The sequence below is a fragment of the Halichoerus grypus genome, chromosome 10, assembly GCF_964656455.1.
Source record: "Halichoerus grypus chromosome 10, mHalGry1.hap1.1, whole genome shotgun sequence".
NCBI lineage: Eukaryota > Metazoa > Chordata > Mammalia > Carnivora > Phocidae > Halichoerus > Halichoerus grypus.
In genome coordinates, this window is record NC_135721.1 from 1,957,685 (window position 1) to 1,975,189 (window position 17,505).

Genomic DNA, 17,505 nt, shown 5'->3' on the forward strand with positions numbered 1-17,505 from the left:
ATACAACACTGTATATAACTATACTGGAATTGAAATTAAAAACTTAGTAAGAGGGCACCTGAGTGGCTCAGTTGGTTGAGTGTCTGACTCTTGATTTCGGCTCAGGTCATGCTCTTGGAGTCATGAGATTGAGCCCTGCATCAGGCTCCACACTCAGTGTGGAGTCTGCTTGTCCCTCTCCCTCTGCTTCCCCCCCCAACTCTCTCTCTAATAAATAAATAAAATCTTTTTTAAAAAAAATTAATAAAAAACAAGAATACCTGTGCACCAAAAACAAGAGTAAATTCAAAACTCAATAATAAAGATGCAAAAAGCCTGTCAGTTAAAAAAAGAAAAAGAAAAAAAAATCAATGTAGTCCACCATATTATCATGCTAAAGAATAAAAACCACATGGCCATATCAATCATTATAGAAAAAGCATTTGAAAAAAATCACACCCATTCATGATAAAAACTCTCAGAAAAGTAAGAATAGAGGGGAACTTCCTCAACTTAATTCTGAACATGTACCAACAGCCAAAGCTAGCTTCATACTCATTGGTGAAGGGCTGAATGCCTCACTCCTAACTTTGGGAACAAGGCAAAGATGTCTGTTCTCACCGCTCTTACTCAGAACATGCTGGGAAATCAGGCCAATGCAATGAGGCAAGAAAAGGGAATGAAAGCATACAGACCAGAAAGGAAAGAATAAAATGGTTTCTACTTGTGGATGGCATGATTATCTGTGCATGGAGCCCCAAGAAATCTACAAAAAGCTCTAGAACTAAAAAGTGAATTGGGTAAGTTCCCAGGAGACAGGATCAGTGAACAGAGATCCACTGTATTTCTACACACCAGCAATGAACAGACACTGAGAGTAAAACACAGTACTATGTAAAATTACTTTCAAGGTGAAATACTTAGGTGTAGATCTAACAAAACCTGCACAGGACATGTGTATGCTGACAACCACAAAATGCCAAAAAAAGCAATTAGAGAAGATAAATGTAACAGGGAGACACGCCACAATCGTGGATTGCCAGGTTCGACAGGAAAGATGTTGGTTGCCCCCAGACCAACATGTGGATTAATGCAATGCCCACCAAAAGTCTTGCATATGTGGATAAGATTATTCTAAAACTTACATGAAAACCAAAGGACTTGAGGCCTGTGGGGTGACTGCTCCGGGAGGACAGGAACACAGACTGAGGGCGACACTTCACCCCATCACACCAATAGGCCCAGAACACAAAAGCTGCATTTTTAGCTACAATGCAGAGAACTTCCCACACATCCATGTTCCTGAGACAGACGTCAAGGATATGCTGTCTTTAATGATATTTCAAGAAGATCCATTAGAATAGTTTAAATATGTAAAAGCCATACCAGTAGTATAATGTATTGATTAAAATATGTAAATATGTGCTTTATCCTCTTAATATAGCAACTGACATCTGAACTATAGCAATATAATAATAACACGGACGGTGGGATTTTTAGTGGACAAAGGATTAGCTCTGGCCGCCCAGTGAATTTTAAGGAAAAACCCACACCAGGCCACGTGAGGCCTTACAGATCAGGGTAAGGATTTTGGATTTTGTTCCAAGTGTGAGAGAAGACTATTAAGAGGCTTTTAAGAGGGGCAGTGATGGGAAGTAATTTACATTTTAAAGAGATAATTATGGTTCGTGCATGAAGCATGGGCTGGACACACAGAGGGACAGACATCAGGAGTCAGCACAGGGCCCAGCGCTCCAGTGTATGGCGGTCAACAGCAAGGGTGGTTCGCTGAGCCGGTGGCTGGTCGGTCAGGCCGGCAGGACCGAGCCAGACCGAGTGGAGCCGAGAGAAAAGGGGGAAAACAGGATGACTTTCACATTTCTGCGCTGTGATCTGGGGGACAGGGGTGCCGCCAACCAGGACGTGGAATGCTGCCAAGGAGCGTTTGAGTGAGGTTTTCAGATGCATTCTAGATGCTAGGTGGGGAGCCCTCGAAGCAGGAAGCTCAGGGGAGATTCAGGGTGGGAGAGACACTGGGGGACCATCAGTCTGGATCCCGGAGCCCTGGGAGCAAACGGTATTCCCCAAGGAGGGGGACAGCAGAGAGGGGACAGGGCATGAGACTGAGCCCAGAGCAGACAGGCTTCCCCACGAGGAGAGCGGGCCTACCACCCAAGCAGCTCCACCAGGAGCCTCGGTTAAAGCCTGCGGGACCAAGGCTCCGCAGTTACCACACAAGCCAGAAAGGTCAGAGAGACTTCTTCCAACAGAAGAATAGTTGATGCCTCAGAAGCTTTAAAGTAGTCCCATCAAATAATTACGCTGCCATGAAAATAAAGAGGTATATTTTAATTGCACTTTTTTTAAACTTTCAAACTCAAATGATCTAGCATGATATACAGAGTGACTTCTGTGATATTACTAATTAACTAAAGAATTCCAAAATATTTATATGGACTTTTCTTTGTATTAAATTTAGGAGTTGCAGCTGTAACTGCCCTCATAAAACTTTATGCTCGAGTAAGAAGGCCCAGCTGGCTTAGAGTTTGGTCAAGGAGAAATAAGGCAGCCGGCAAGCTGCGCTACCTTCTAATACGTCATCAGATTACAAACAGCCCCAAGTAACTGATGAATAACAGGAGCTGAGAACACACACAAGTGAGGAGGAAGAAGAGGGACACACAGAGGTGCAAGTTCACGGCTGAGAAAAAAGCAGACAGAAGTTTACCCCTGTTCTCTTTCAAGCACAACTGAGAACAAAGCGGACAGGTGTCCTGAATGGAATTTACAGGCCTTTCCTCCCAGGCTCCTTACTTACAAGGAGCATCCATGGACCCAGCAGTAAATAAAGGATGAGGTTATCAGGAGCGCGCTCCAGAGGCCCGTCCGGGTCTTTCTCGCACACCTGCCAGGCTCCTGCGGCTTCGTGGTCCACACCCGCAGACCGGGTAGAGAAATGCAGGGTCCATTCCCACTTGTCATGTGTCCTCAAGCCCCCCGCCCCCAACCCCGGCCTGCTGAGGTGAGCGCCTCCTTCTCCAGCCACCACCTGCTCAGGAGCCAAGATCACACGCGGCATTCCCGGCCCTCTGCCCCAGGGGCCATGCTCCCGTGGCAGTTGTCCCCACCACACATCGTATGCAGTGAGACATGGTAGCACTCAGAGGGCAAGTCAGCTCACTGCTGAGCCAGGAAAGGGCCCTGAGCTTCGAGGTCGCCCCGTGACCACAGCCCCCAGTCAGGCAGGGAGCCGGTGGCCTGGGAGAAGCCAGCCCTGCCCGCGGAAACAGTCCGCCCTGCGGGCCACCGCCGTGCATGTGTGCGCCTGCTGCCCTCGCCGGCCCCCTCGCCGGCCCCCTCGCCAGCCCTTCCTCCTCCGTGAGGCCCAGGCCACGCCCTCCTGCCCAGCCCACGGGCTCTGTCTTCGCTCCGTCCTGACGCCCACCATCTCCGGCCACTGCTGCATGCAGCTCTGAACGTCCTCGGCCAGGCCCTTCGCTTCCTCACCCGACACCGCCCGAGAAAGTGACCTCTCTAGGACGTTATCCGGTCGCGTCGCCCCTGCTTACTGCCCCCCACGGGCTCCACAGCTCCACGAAGGGCCGATGGCAAACTCGTGCTGTAAGGGGCCAGAGAGGAACTCGGGGCTGTGCGGCGTGAGGTCCCCTTTGCAGCCCCCTGCTCTGCTGCAGGCTGAAACCAGCACACGTGGACCAATAAAACTTTATTTACAGGAACATGTGTTGGGCTGGTTTGGCGTGTGGATCATCGTTTGCCACCCCTAAGCTGAAGGACGTGTCCCCCTGTGTGATGTTCCTGCTGGAAAGTCCCTCCGCCTCCTCCACGCTGCACTCCTAATCCATCTGAGAAACATCGCCGATCCTCTAAAACCAAACGTGGGCATCACTTGCACGTCACTGGGCTCGCCGCGCCAAGTCTGAGGGATCACTGTGTGCAGGTGGCCCCTGTGGGGGGCCGTCCTGGGCGTGGGGATGGTGCGGGGGGACGGGGGAGGAGCCACTTAAGGGCGTGGCACCGGCTGTCACAGACAGGGAGTCAGGCGGGGTTCCACCGGGAACCCCGGCCAGTGTCACAGAATTGTGGGTCGCAAGGACAAGGGGCAGAAGCGAGCCCTGTAGCCGCCACCCCAGCGAGGCAGGCTCCCCACGCGGGTTCTCCTTGCTGCTCACGTGTGTGCTGGGCCCCCCCCGACATCGGGGGGCGGGGGCAATGCCACCACACCCAGGGGTGCCCAAGGGATGGGGGCCCTTGCCGTCGCAGGGCTTCTCACGCAGCTGCTGACTCGCCTCTACCCTGGACGCTGAAAGGCCGCGTGGATGCCCCGAGTCCCGCGTCTTCTTGCCCAGCCCCGCACCGCTGCACCTTCACACTCGGGAGAGTCAGGCCAGTCACTCCTGCCAGGAGAGTAACTCTGTTCTTTGCCTGTCGTGGGCGGGGCCGGAGGTGAGGTCAGGAGGCACGGAGACCCTCGGGGCCGTGAGTCCAGGTGAGGGTGACCTGGCCGTGCGGGGTGTTTCGTGCGGAACAAAGTGCACCGGGTGGGAGGAAGTGACGGAGCCACTCAGCAGTCCGCCAGAGAGACGGTAGTGGTGAGGTCTGCAGCGAGCGGGTCCTGCCAGGAGCAGGCAGAGCCCCCACCCCCGCCCCTCCTGCGCCTGCCCAGGCTGGTGGCCCGAGGGGTGAGGCCGAGGGAGGTGGGGGCCTAGAGCAGGCTCAACAATCCCGTTAACCCACACGAGGATCCAGTGAGGCAGGTAAACCAAGCCACGTTGTACAGACAGGGAAACTGAGGCACAGCAAAGTTAATATGTGGCAGAAACCTGGTGCAAACCTGGATTTCTGTCTCCAGAGCGTGTCCAACCCCCTCCCCGTGACCCCACGCGGCCGGGAGAAAGACAAGGCCGGACGAAGGGCTGATGTTCAGAAGAGCTGCGTGGATGGCTCCTGATTAACGCCAAGCACAAGGGCACTCCCGTACCTTCTCAAACCATTCATTCTTCCCCAAAGACAAGTACTACAAAGGGCCAATCCTAAGTTATTGGGAGGAGAGCTTATTCCTCGTGGCAGAGGCCAAAACCCTGTAGAATCCAAGGAAAATGAAGCCCATTATGAAAATGAACTTGAATCTAAAACATACTGGTAATCCCCCATGTTTGTACCTGAGATTTTTGTTAATGCCTTGACATCCTCCTGTGGGGATTTTCCTTAGTGGCCGTCCGCGCTCTCATTGTTGCAAAAGTAGATGAGCCCGTGTGACGTTCTGTCCTGTCCGCGTCCGGCAGCGCTGCTGAGAGCGGCTAAGCGAGCGATCCTGAGTTGTGAACAAAGAACATTTGGTTCTACAGAGAAGGGACAGGTCTTTATTCGACTAAGAGAGATTTGTGAAAGAGGAGATTATATTTCTTAAGTCATAACAATGTGAGGATTTTTTTAAAATCTAAGGAATTAACTTTATTCTTACTTCACCAAGACATTTTTTAAGACATTTTGAGTCTGAGACACCCAGTGGTCAGAACAGATAGGCCCCGGGTAGCACTGGCTGGGCCGTCAATGGTGCCTCCACAGCGAACCCTCCCTAAATCCAATCTTCTTAATGTTTTTTAAAGGATTTTATCAAATTATCTTTTAAGTAATCTCTACCCCCAACGTGGGACTCGAACTCACAACCCTGGAAGCAAGAGCTGCGCACTCCACCGACTGAGCCAGCCAGGCGCCCCCTCCTCAATCCAGTCTTTAAGGACCCACGGCATCCCTTCTCGGGCAGGGCTCCAGGGGAGATGAAGCGCCCAGAGCAGGCCTGGGACGACCGTCTTCCCAACTGGCCTGCGGATGGTGCAAGCCGGCACTCTGGGTACAGGGGAGGAGTTAAGTCGGGACAGGCAGGGAGCCTCAGGGCACCGGGGGTTCACGCTCCCGCCCTGCTGAAAAGGTCAGGGAGCTGGAGCCCCCACGAGAGGAACTGCTCGGGGCACATCAACGTTCACCAGAGGAAAACACGAAGGTCCTTGTGTTGTCTCTGCCTCCGTCCAGCCCCGCGCTCCTGTCACCGCACCAACCCCACCAGTAAAAGCCTTGCATCTGCCTCCGGCTCAGGTCATGATCTCAGGGTCCTGGGATCGAGTCCCACATCAGGCTCCCTGCTAGTCGGGGAGCCTGTTTCTCCTTTTCCCTCTGCATCTCCCCCTGCTTGTGCTCGCTCTCTCTCTCTCAAATAAATAAAATTTTTTAAAAAAAATAAAACCCTCCAGTTTCACAGGAAACCCTTCTTTTTTTAAGATTTGTTTATTTGAGGGCACCTGGGTGGCTCAGTTGGTTAAGCGACTGCCTTCGGCTCAGGTCATGATCCCGGAGTCCTGGGATCGAGTCCCGCATCGGGCTCCCTGCTCCGCGGGAAGCCTGCTTCTCCCTCTGACCCTCCCCCTCTCATGCTGTTTCTCTCTCTCTCTCTCTCTCTCTCTCTCTCTCAAATAAATAAATAAATAAAATCTTTAAAAAAAAAAAAAAAGATTTGTTTATTTGAGAGAGAAAGAGAGCGGGGGAGGGGCAGAAGGAGAGAGAATCTCAAGCAGACTCCCCGCTGAGCACAGAGCCCAACACGGGGCTCCATCCCAGGACCCTGAGATCATGATCTGAGCTGAAATTAAGAGTCCAATACTTAACCAACTGAGCCCCCCGGGAACTCCTTCTTTTTTAAGGCCGAGTAACAGAATATCTCGTGGAAATGAAATGAATTCCTTTGGATAAATATGCAGAAGTGGGGTTACCAGATCCCACTGGCAGCCCCTGCCCTCCCACCAGCATCCTCGCTAGCCTGTCAGCTCTCGTCTTCACGATAGCCCATCCTGACCCGTGTCGGGCGGTGTCTCTTTGTGGTTCTGACTTGCTTTTCCCCGACGACGAGTGATGCTGAGCATCTTCGCATGAGTGTGTTGGCCGCCTGTGTGTCTTCTTTGGAGAAATGTCGGTTCGGGTCCTCTGCTCATTCTTGAATTTGTATTTGTTGGTTGGTTGGTTTTTGTTCTTTATTCTATTGAGCTGTGTGAGTTTCTTGTGTGTTTTGGATATTAACCTCTTACCAGATAGGTGGTTGGCAAATATTCTCTCCCATCCTGTAGGTTGCCTTTCATGATTGTTGGCAGTTTCCTTTGCTGAGTGGGAGCTTTTTAGTTTGATGTGGTCCCACTTGTTTATTTTTGCTTTTGTTGCCTTTGTTTTTGGTGTCAGATTCAAAACATCATCCCCAAGACCGATGTCAAGGAGCTCACCCCTGGTTCTCGTCCGGAGGTCTCACAGTTTCCGGTCTAACGTTCGAGCGTCTGATCAGGGCTGCTGCGAAGTGGCCGGCTGGTTTTCGTGTGGAGGCAGCACCGGCTGACCGGCCCTCTGGTGGTGGAAGCCTTCTCAGCCCTTCTCAGCACCGACACCCGAGCGCGGCCTGGACGATGAGCAGCTGCTGGGGGCCGGGAGGCCCCCTTGCCTGTGGATGGAAGAGCTGGGTTTGGTTTAGAGCCGGATTCTAGCGGGACAGCTCACTCATCGTCACCTGGGGTAAAATGCTGGGCTCTGGCTTCCTTCCTTCTACGGGTTATTCCACAGCCCCCATACCCATCGGCAGCAGGAAGTCCGCGATGCTCTCCTGAAGGGCGCCAAGGCCTCACGGGAGAACAGAGTCTGCTGCTGAGCACCAGCCGCCCACTCCACCCCACCCGGTCCCGGTCCTGCGAGGGTCACACTTCTGCCCTCACTTAGGTTTCAGTTCTTTACCTGAAAATCCCAGAAAACTGGCTGGTCCAACAGACCTTCCTGAATCCCCAGGACCCGCAGCTCTGGGAGTGAGCAGAGTCGCTGGTGTGGACCCCCCGTGCTCCGTGGCCGGCCCACCGTGGCCACCTCGTTGCCAGCACATCCTGCAGGGAGAACCCAGCAGAGCGGAAGCCAAGGCAGGGCCCGTCCCCTCGAGGGGGTCGGGCTGAACTGTCCGCCCCAGGCACCAGCTTCACCCCCCGGGGCACACTGTTGAAACGGGCCGCGATGGGCCCACACATGCCACGCATCCAGAAGCCCTAGACGGGCCCAACACCCCAAAGCAGATTCATCGGAATCGATGCAAATGCTCTCGTGCCCACACAGACTTGGCAGCTCCGGGCGGCGGCAGGGCGCAGACAGCTACACTTTCCCAGTTTTCCAGTCACAGGAAGGGAAAAGCTGCAGGAGGAGTGACTCTGCAGATGCTTCCGGAAACCTGCCAAGCTCCCCTCACAGTCCTGCTCTCGGGAAACAGGAACGTGCCGCAGTCGAGCCACCCCACAGAGCTCCACCACACCTGCCCTGCCTCCGGGGTCTTCTCGGTTTAGAACAAAATCACAAGTATGCTCCCAAGACTCCACTGGGGTCTCCTCGATTCATTACCCAACACGTACTGAGCACCGTGGGTGTGCGAGGCCCTTACTAGGCTCTGAGGACGCAGGACCCTGTCCCTAACCACAAGGAGCTTACAGTCCAGAAACAGAGACACACTCCGTGCAGCCAGGCCTCCCCAGCGGGAGAAGGGGGCATGGAGACAGTGCTGGGAGAGTCTGAGGAAAGAGGAGGGGAGAGAGGGACAGAGACAGAGAGAGAGAGAGACAGAAACAGAGAGAGACACACACACAGAGACGCAGAGACACACACAGAGAAACTGAGAGAGAGGGCAGCTCTGCCTGGGAAGGGCTCTGGAAAGGTATCAGAGAGGAGGTGACACGAGGTCTGGGAGAAGAAGCCGGGCCCCGTTCTTAGGTCAGATCTTCCAGGGCAGGGTGATCAAGCACTATTCAGGGAGGGGCCCTGGAGCCCTGTTTGGCCAGGAGATGGACTCCTCTGAAAACCACGGCAGAAGAATCCTTGCACTTTGCAGGAAAAGCGAGCAGACAAGGCGGGAACGGAGTGGAGCCCAGAAGCAGGGAGAGAGGAGTCACGTGACCCAGGTGCACGCCCGCCAGGACCCAGCGTGGTGCAGCATCCCCTGCCCCAGGTATGTGGTCCGGGACCCTAAAGGCAAGGCCATGTGGGATGAACACAACCGCAAGGGACGCTCTGTGCCTTGGGAACTGGGAAGCCACTCTGTCATAAAGGTGTCTCAGAGAGCTCCTTCACATCCACCTTCCCAAGTTCACGTTATTCAAATCTTGTGGAGGCCAACACAGCAGCACAGAGAGAGTAAGGATGGTGGTCCTCCACGTCAGTGTGAGGAGCCGTGTTAAATTACTGAGTAAAAAGCTAAGTATAAAACCTAAGAGCCAAAACTGCAAAATTCTTACAAGAAAGCACAGGGGTAAATTCCCATGACCTTGAATTTGGTGACGGTCCTTGCCCGTGACACCAAAGCATAAGGAACAAAAGGAAATCAGATAAATTAGACTCCATCAAAATTAAAAACTTATGTACTTCGAAAGACACTTGAGATAGTGGAAAGATAAGCTGCAGGATGGAGGGAGGTATTTTCAAATCACACATCCGATCTAGTTTCCCGAGTATATAGAGTGTCTAGAATTCAACAACAAAACACAAATAACCCAAATAAAGAGATAGGCAAAGGTTTTCAATAAACATCTCTCCAAATAAGAGACATGAACAGTCCGTGAGCACATGAAAAGATGCTCGGCGGGCACTGCTGTCCCTGGAGGTCAGAGCCACGCCATGGGCTGCCGGGGGGAGGCCAGCAGGGGCTCGATGGAGCCTGGCCAACAGCACTTCCCTCCTTCCTCCTCCCGCCTTGGAGGGAGGTCATGTGCTCTGCCTTGGGGTGCATCAGGTTGACGGAAGCCAGCTGTGGAGTCAGATGGCTCTGAAGGGAGGCAGGAGGCTCTCCACCCGTTGTCCTAGACATGACGCTGGGCACCGATTCATGACAGAGCGCTGGATTTGGAGCTAGCTTGGCTTCCACTGTCCACTTGGCAGCACTGCTACCTTGGGGGGCTCTCATTTAAGCTTTCCGGAGGCCCGACGCTGCGTGTGTACAGAGGGAGTAATGGGATATGCACCGTGAGGTGGGAAGGGAAGGCCCCTGGGTGACAGCCCCCGTCCCCAGAGCTGGCTGGCCACGGAGCCTGCAGGCCCTCGTCCACACCGCTTCAGAAGCTCTGGGGAAGAGTGAGAACACCAGCGCCATGGGCTGCCTGGAGCCTTGTCTGGTGCAAATGCCCCAGTTCTTCCCTGGAAACCAGAAATCTCTGCAAAGCTGGATTCGCTGCGCAGGACGAGTAGACCAGTTATGTAAACCAGAACGTAAGTTCCGCAGGGCACGGGTGTTCGGTGCCTTTTCCACAGCTGTGTCCTCAGAGCTTGGAAAGTATCACATAGCGGGTATTCAATAAATATTTGCTGATAATGAATATGTGAATGAAATATGAGCGTGTATGTAAGTTGTAGCCTGTGTGTGGGTGTGTGCGTGTGTGGGGTGTGTACATGTGAGTGTGGGGGGTGTGTATGCACGTGTGAGGTGTGCGCATGGGTCTGCACATGTGAGGAGTGCGCGCGGGGGCGGCTGGGAGGCCTCGTCCCCACGGTGGGGACCGCCACCCCGAGGGAGGCTGGGCAGGGTGGGCTGTCACGGGGAGACACGCAGGCCGCACGGAACGACGCCCGCCGCCCGCTCAGGGTACGGCCCAGGGGGACGCACGGTCATCCCCACCATTACCGCGGGGCGCGCCCCAGCCCGGCACCCTGCGCACACCCGCGCACGCTCTGTGCCCCGTCCCCCGCACCCAGGCCCGCAGTCACCGCGTGTCCCCCGCGCAGCGGCATGCCCCCCTCTCCTCCCGAGCACCCCCGTGATTCCGGACAGGCGCGCGCCCGCGGCCCCTCTGACGGCCCCTGCACCTGCGCGTCCAGCACGAGCACGGGGCCCGGTACCCAGACCCGGGTGGACCAGCAAGCAGGGCCAGAACCACACGCGCCCTCGGGGCAGTGAGCTCCGAGCCCGCCCCCCGGGAGCACCAGACTGCGTTCTGCGGCTGGGCAACGCCAGGCGGCCTTTGTGTTTTCTCCTCGCCTCCGGTCCTCTGATCATCCCTCGGGGGCTCTCTTTCATCTCCTTCTAGGCCAGTAGCTCTCTCGAAGGGGAAGGAAAAGATTGCATCCACATCCCGTAAACAACAGATGCTCCATAATGTGGAAAACTAAAGATGTCCCTTATTGCTCTGTTTAGGTGTGCCTTACACATTTCATTCCTGAACCCGTTGGTTTCCTTTCTCCCGTTGCCATAGTGATGCTTCAGTCAGGGCTGGCGATCCAGGAATAGATCAGGAAACTCGGCTGTGGACCCTTCTTCTCCAGGGACCCCCAACACTGCAGGATGGCCGAGCCTCGCATTCAAACCCTGCCTCACTCAGCAGGGACCAGTCAGCCCAGGACACCGCCTCCGCGCTCAGCAGGTGCGGCCGCGGCCACGAAGCCAACTTCCGTGGGGACTTCCCTCCCTGCCCGGCTCCTGGCGGGGGTGGCCCCCCCAACTGCCGAGAACACTGACCCAACCTCCAGAGTAGTACAAACACTGCCTCATTCCTCTGCCTCAGGCAAGCACACCAGGCCCCTCACATTAAAACTCGGGTAACCGAGGCCCAGAATTCCCACAGGTTACCAAAGCCACCCGCTGACCGAGCAGTGGGGTGGGGGCGCGTGACCCACCGGCTGACCCGGCTCTCCTCCTCACAGCGGCCTGTCCCTGCCTGCCTGCCTCTTCTCCAAGCTTACATGTCTTCACAAATATGGAATTACCAGGGACAGCTAGGACTGGTGTTATCACACAGCTGTGTTTGAAAAAAATCCTTGTCATTTAAAGATATATATTGAAGTATTTACAGGTGGAATGGTATATCCGGGATTGGCACAGAAATAGTCTTGCAAAAGAAAAAAAAAAAAGTGGCAGGTAGATGGCATAAGGCTGACAAAAGGTCGGAACTGACTGGAGGCAGGTGATGGAGGTGACAGGTGGGGGGGGTTATTGGGCTGGTCTCTCTTCTTTTGAGTATATTTGAAATTTTTCATAACATAAAGTTTAAAAAGTAGGCAACACATCACCTAAAATGACAGTGCCTCCAGGGTTGTTCCGACCGTATTTCAAAGCGAGTACCACTCACATTTCCTGAGCACCTACTGTGTGCAGGCTCTGGCCAGTGCTGGGGAACGCAGACAGCCGAGGAGTGGTCCCTGACTTCACATCCTTCACAGGGCAGCCTGGAGGGGAATATCAAAGCAAGAGTGCTTTTTATATCAAATAGAATGTTTGATGGAATGTGGCACGCGGTAGCTCGTCTGCTGCCTTTTATTTCGTTGCTTTGGTCAGAATTTAGAAAAGAGGTGGCCTCTGTCGGGGAGTCTTAGGAGGAAGAGGAGGGAGCTCACATGTGAGGAGATGCAGGCTGCATGAGGAGGAGCAGGGGTGGGGGGCAGTGCTCTGCAGGTGCAGAGGGCCAGGGCAACCAGCTGGGGCCCTGGGCGACTGCAGGGGGTAGGGTGGGGGGAGGCCAGCCAAGGCCAGGCAGGGAGGCTGCATTGCACTCATGAAGGTGCTGGAAGAAATTTTATCTTCCAAGGAAATGAAAATCAGTCCTCGGGTGACCAGGAACTGGCCCTTCAGTATTGATTCCTAGCCTGGCGTTAGGACTCCTCATTATGCCCCCAAAACTCTGAGACATGAAAGTTGCAAAATGAACAAAATGAAATGTAATGCTCCATATAAGGCCTTATCATTATAGAAAAAGTAGAAAGTACAGACCAACAACAAAAAAGTAAAGTAAGCAACCCCAGATCTCACTGTCCTGGTATCTCTCCCCTGCAAATATGTTCAAGTGGGTATATTTTTACAAAGATGGCCTCATAGTATTCATGCAATTTATTACCTGCTTTTTTCACCTAAAATTAAGTACAAATGTATTTCCATAACACATGTGCCCTTTGCACTTCCTTTAGGGTAAGGAAGGAGGGTCACCAGTCCAGTGATGAAGACTGGATCATGTCCGTGTTTGCCTCTCATGGACAAAGGAAGTCGAGCGGCCACAGAGCAGGTGGGCTGGAAAGCATCTGCAAGATCATGCTGCCCAACCCCCTCAGTGTACACAGGAGGAAACTGAGTCCCAGGCAGGCAGGTGGCTGGGGAGGCCACACAGCTGTGTCATGAGAGCCCTGTTCCCACTTGTGGGGGCGCCCCTTGGCTCAGGAGTGTGACAAGAGTTTGCCCGCCTTTTGTTTCATGAGCAGTCTGAAAAGGAGTGCTGATCATATGAGTTATCGGTATGTCTTACTCAGAGAATTCATGTTTTAGAAGCTTGCTGTCCCCCAACTGCCAACAGCGTCTTGAATTATCCCACTGAAGCGCGCCAGGAATGCACATACTTAGATACTAAGTGGATGGAACCCAGCTACTCAGATGGGGCTCAATTCATGAAAACACAGAGTTTCAGGGGAGAAGGATCTGGTACAGTGTCTTATTTTGGAGGCACAGATGGGCTTATAAACTTGCCCAGGTCACACACCTGTGTCAGGACAGAACCGAGGAGCCAGGCTGCCCGACGCCCAAGCGCAGCCAGGCGCTCTGCCCCCGCGCACACTTCCCTCCCTCCAGGAAGCTTAGCAAGCAGTGGTCCTGATCCGGTCTCTTCCAAACCTCCTCCAGCCACCTGCAAGCATTTCACCAGCCTGCCAGCGAGTCACGGCCCCATGGTAACCATCGGTGATCGTCTGGAACAACATTGCCTTCCCATGTAAGCTGTCTCGGGGCTCCTGGGTGGTTCAGTTAAGTGTCTGGCTCTTGACTTCAGCTCAGGTCTCATCTCAGAATAGAAGCTGTCTTTCTTAGAAACAATCAACAAAACCAAAAGACAACTGACAGAGTGGGAGAAGATATTTGCAAATGACATATCAGATAAAGGGCTAGTATCTAAAATCTATAAAGAACTTCTTAAACTCAACACCCAAAAAACAAATGATCCAATCAAGAAATGGGCAGAAGACATGAACAGACATTTTTCCAAAGAAGACATCCAAAGGGCCAACAGACACATGAAAAAGTGCTCAGCATCTCTTAGCATCAGGGAAATCCAAATCAAAACCTCAATGAGATATCACCTCACACCAGTCAGAATGGCTAAAATTAACAAGTCAGGAAATGACAGATGTTGGCGGGGATGCGGAGAAAGGGGAACTCTCCTACACTGTTGGTGGGAATGCAAGCTGGTGCAGCCACTCTGGAAAACAGTATGGAGGTTCCTCAAAAAGTTGAAAATAGAGCTACCATACGATCCAGCAATTGCACTACTGGGTATTTACCCCAAAGATACAAATGTAGGGATCCGAAGGGTTATGTGCACCCCGATGTTTATAGCAGCAATGTCCACATTAGCCAAACTGTGGAAAGAGCCAAGATGTCCATCAACAGATGAATGGATAAAGAAGAGGTGGGGGCACCTGGGTGGCTCAGTTGGTTAAGCGACTGCCTTCGGCTCAGGTCATGATCCTGGAGTCCCGGGATTGAGTCCCGCATCGGGCTCCCTGCTCGGCAGGGAGTCTGCTTCTCCCTCTGACCCTCCTCCCTCTCATGCTCTCTGTCTCTCATTCTCTCTCTCTCAAATAAATAAATAAAATCTTTAAAAAAAAAAAAAAAGAAGAGGTGGTGTATATATATACAATGGAATATTATGCAGCCATCAAAAGGAATGAATCTTGCCATTTGCAATGACGTGGATGGAACTGGAGGGTATCATGCTGAGCAAAATAAGTCAATCAGAGAAAGACATGTATCATATGACCTCACTGATATGAGGAATTCTTAATCTCAGGAAACAAACTGAGGGTTGCTGGAGTGGGGGGTGGGGTGGGAGGGATGGGGTGACTGGGTGATAGTCATTGGGGAGGGTATGTGCTATGGTGAGCACTGTGAATTGTGCAAGACTGTTAAATCTCAGATCTGTACCTCTGAAACAAATAATACAATATATGTTTAAAAAAAAAGAAGAAGAAGAAGATAGCAGGAAGGGAAGAATGAAGGGGGAGGAAATCGGAGGGGGAGACGAACCATGAGAGACTATGGACTCTGAGAAACAAACTGAGGGTTCTAGAGGGGAGGGGGGTGGGAGGATGGGTTAGCCTGGTGATGGGTATTAAAGAGGGCACGTTCTGCATGGAGCACTGGGTGTTATGCACAAACAATGAATCATGGAACACTACATCAAAAACTACTGATGTAATGTATGGTGATTAACATAATAAAAAATTTAAAAAAAAAAAGATAAAGAAGCTGTCTTTCTTTACAAGACACAGTTTGGGCCCTCGAGCCACATTTCACTGCTCAAAGGAATCAGCCAAAAACTCTGCTTGAGGAAATGATACTGCACAAGTGTCGAACTTGTGTCCCCAATGATCCCTTTTGAAATAAGGAGTGTGGTTGTCTGTCCAGATTCTGTCCCCCTCCCCTGGTCTAGAATGATCCTGCCCCATTCATTTTGTTCAAGTGTAGTCTCCCTTTACCCACCCTGCTCCACCCCCCACCCACCCCAGGCCATACACGGCCCAAATCAGAGCAAGAAGAGCCTCCCTTGGACTGTGGCCAGAACTGGAGTGAAAAGTTGCCTCCCATCCCTGAGTGAGGTTTGCCAGCCCGTGGCCATCTGGCTGCCACGTGGCGGACCCCCATTAAGAAGGAAGCCCAGCAGAGGTGAGCAGAGCCTGGAGGGGGTGCGGGAGTGCAGGGGGGGTGCAAGGACAGTGTCAGGTGTGCCCAAGCCTGTCCCCTCAGACATCCTGGGTTTCCTGACACTTAGGTGAGATGGGGAATGCCAACTGGCATAGGGTTCTGACAAGTTCAGGGGCTCAGTGGAGCAAATAATCCACACCTGAGATTATCGGAAAGATTCATGTCTTCCAGGATGCCAACACCTGGAAATTTAGCAGCGTGTGCCAACGACATCCTTTAATACACCCCAAATACCAACAGGGTGACAATTTCTGGGAAGTAAAACAGTGAGGAATCCTCAGGTAGGGTTTTGATATGCTTTCCTAGGAGGGTTTCAGAAGAGCCCCTGTTTTTCAAGTTAAACTTGAAATATTCACACAGAGGTCACTTCGGTGAGGATTGGTCTGCCTTTCCCTCTCTGTCACCCAGCATAATGAGTTCTGTAGGAGACAGAGTCTCATGAGCTAGGAAGTTCTCCCTCTCCAAGACGGAAGAGCCATCTTGGAGAGGGTGAGGCAAGCGGATTCCGAGAAGCTTTGCCAGACCAGTTCCAGATGCTTAACTGTGACGTCCTCTCTGTCCCCAGCCAAGTGCACTGACATTCTTCTCCAAATTCCTATAACCTTGTACCTTTCCTAAGGTGCTCATATTTTCAACTTTGCATTTGTACTATTTATGAGGATAGGTGTCTGATTGAGCCCCCCGCCCAGCAGCTAACATGGTGCCGGGCACATAAGCACTTGGGAGGGAGGGAGAGACTCCATACGCAAAGAGCATTCGTATTTATGTAAATAAAAATGTATTTGCAACAAATACCCTAATCCCAGTACCGACACACATGGCAAAACCTGCATATGATTCTCGAGAGAAGAAACTATACCTTCAGGAAATGGATAGGGTGCGTCCTATGTCACTAGGTAATACTTGGAACCCCGGCGTAGATACCCATCTTAGAGGCGGTACCTCTATGCATCACCCAGAACGCCCACTTGAAGGAGAGTGGATCCCTGGGAGTGCTGAGAAACAAAGAGCGAAACCAGGGCAGTCACAGGGGTGAGGCTTTCCTGTGATGACCTGAAATTCTTAATAAGCTCTGAACAGAGGGCTTTGTGTTTTCATTTTCCACTGGACCCCACCAATTTTGTAGCCGGTGCTCAAGTGGGGCATTTAGGGGATGAGCAGGGGCCCCCATAAGTTTGTATTCATGAAACAGTTCCATTAGAGCTAGAGGTGATGATACCAGCCTTGGCCATCAGGAGTGGGCAGAAACAGGTCTAAACTGGACCGGGCGCAGGGGAAGAGGGCGGGCTTGGACACTGCTGCCCTTCCCCTGACCAGAGGCATCAGGTGGGGGCCGGACACGGGTCATGTCTGCCGATCATGAACTCCCGTTAGTCATGGCAATGTCTTTGATGAAAAAGGGAGGAACAAACCATTTCTTGTTAAACGTTAGTATTTAGTGAACGCATTTCTTCTACATATGGAATCTGAGGGAGACGCAGAGAGAGAAGGGTTAAAAATCATCCTGATAGAAGTTGTCTCTTGTGTTGAAAGAGCAGGAACCACAGATACTGTTCCTTTCCTCGGGTTCCCACACGAGGCCCCGAGAGCAGGAGCCTCGCTGCAGGGCCACTCATGAACCAAAGGTAGAGCAAGAGTCTTGCCATCGACGTTTTCAAAAATAAGACCCACCATTTCTACTGTGTACATACAAGGGAGGGGCTGGTGCCTCTAGGTGTGTGCTCCACACGCGATATCCAGGGGCCCTCTGGTGTCCCAGGCGCTGTCACGGCATGGGG

The 17,505-nt window shown here is 52.5% G+C and overlaps 1 long non-coding RNA gene across 1 annotated transcript in view; it reads right to left on the reverse strand.

Moving 5' to 3' along the window:
• Window positions 1-17,505, reverse strand: part of LOC118524087 (uncharacterized) — a 112,278-nt gene that overhangs the window by 73,559 nt on the left and 21,214 nt on the right. The window contains exons 2-3 of the long non-coding RNA XR_013441559.1: window positions 12,117-12,213; window positions 5,160-5,311 (exon numbers count right to left, since the gene is read on the reverse strand). This is a non-coding gene — a long non-coding RNA (uncharacterized LOC118524087). The remainder of the gene's footprint in view (window positions 1-5,159; window positions 5,312-12,116; window positions 12,214-17,505) is intronic.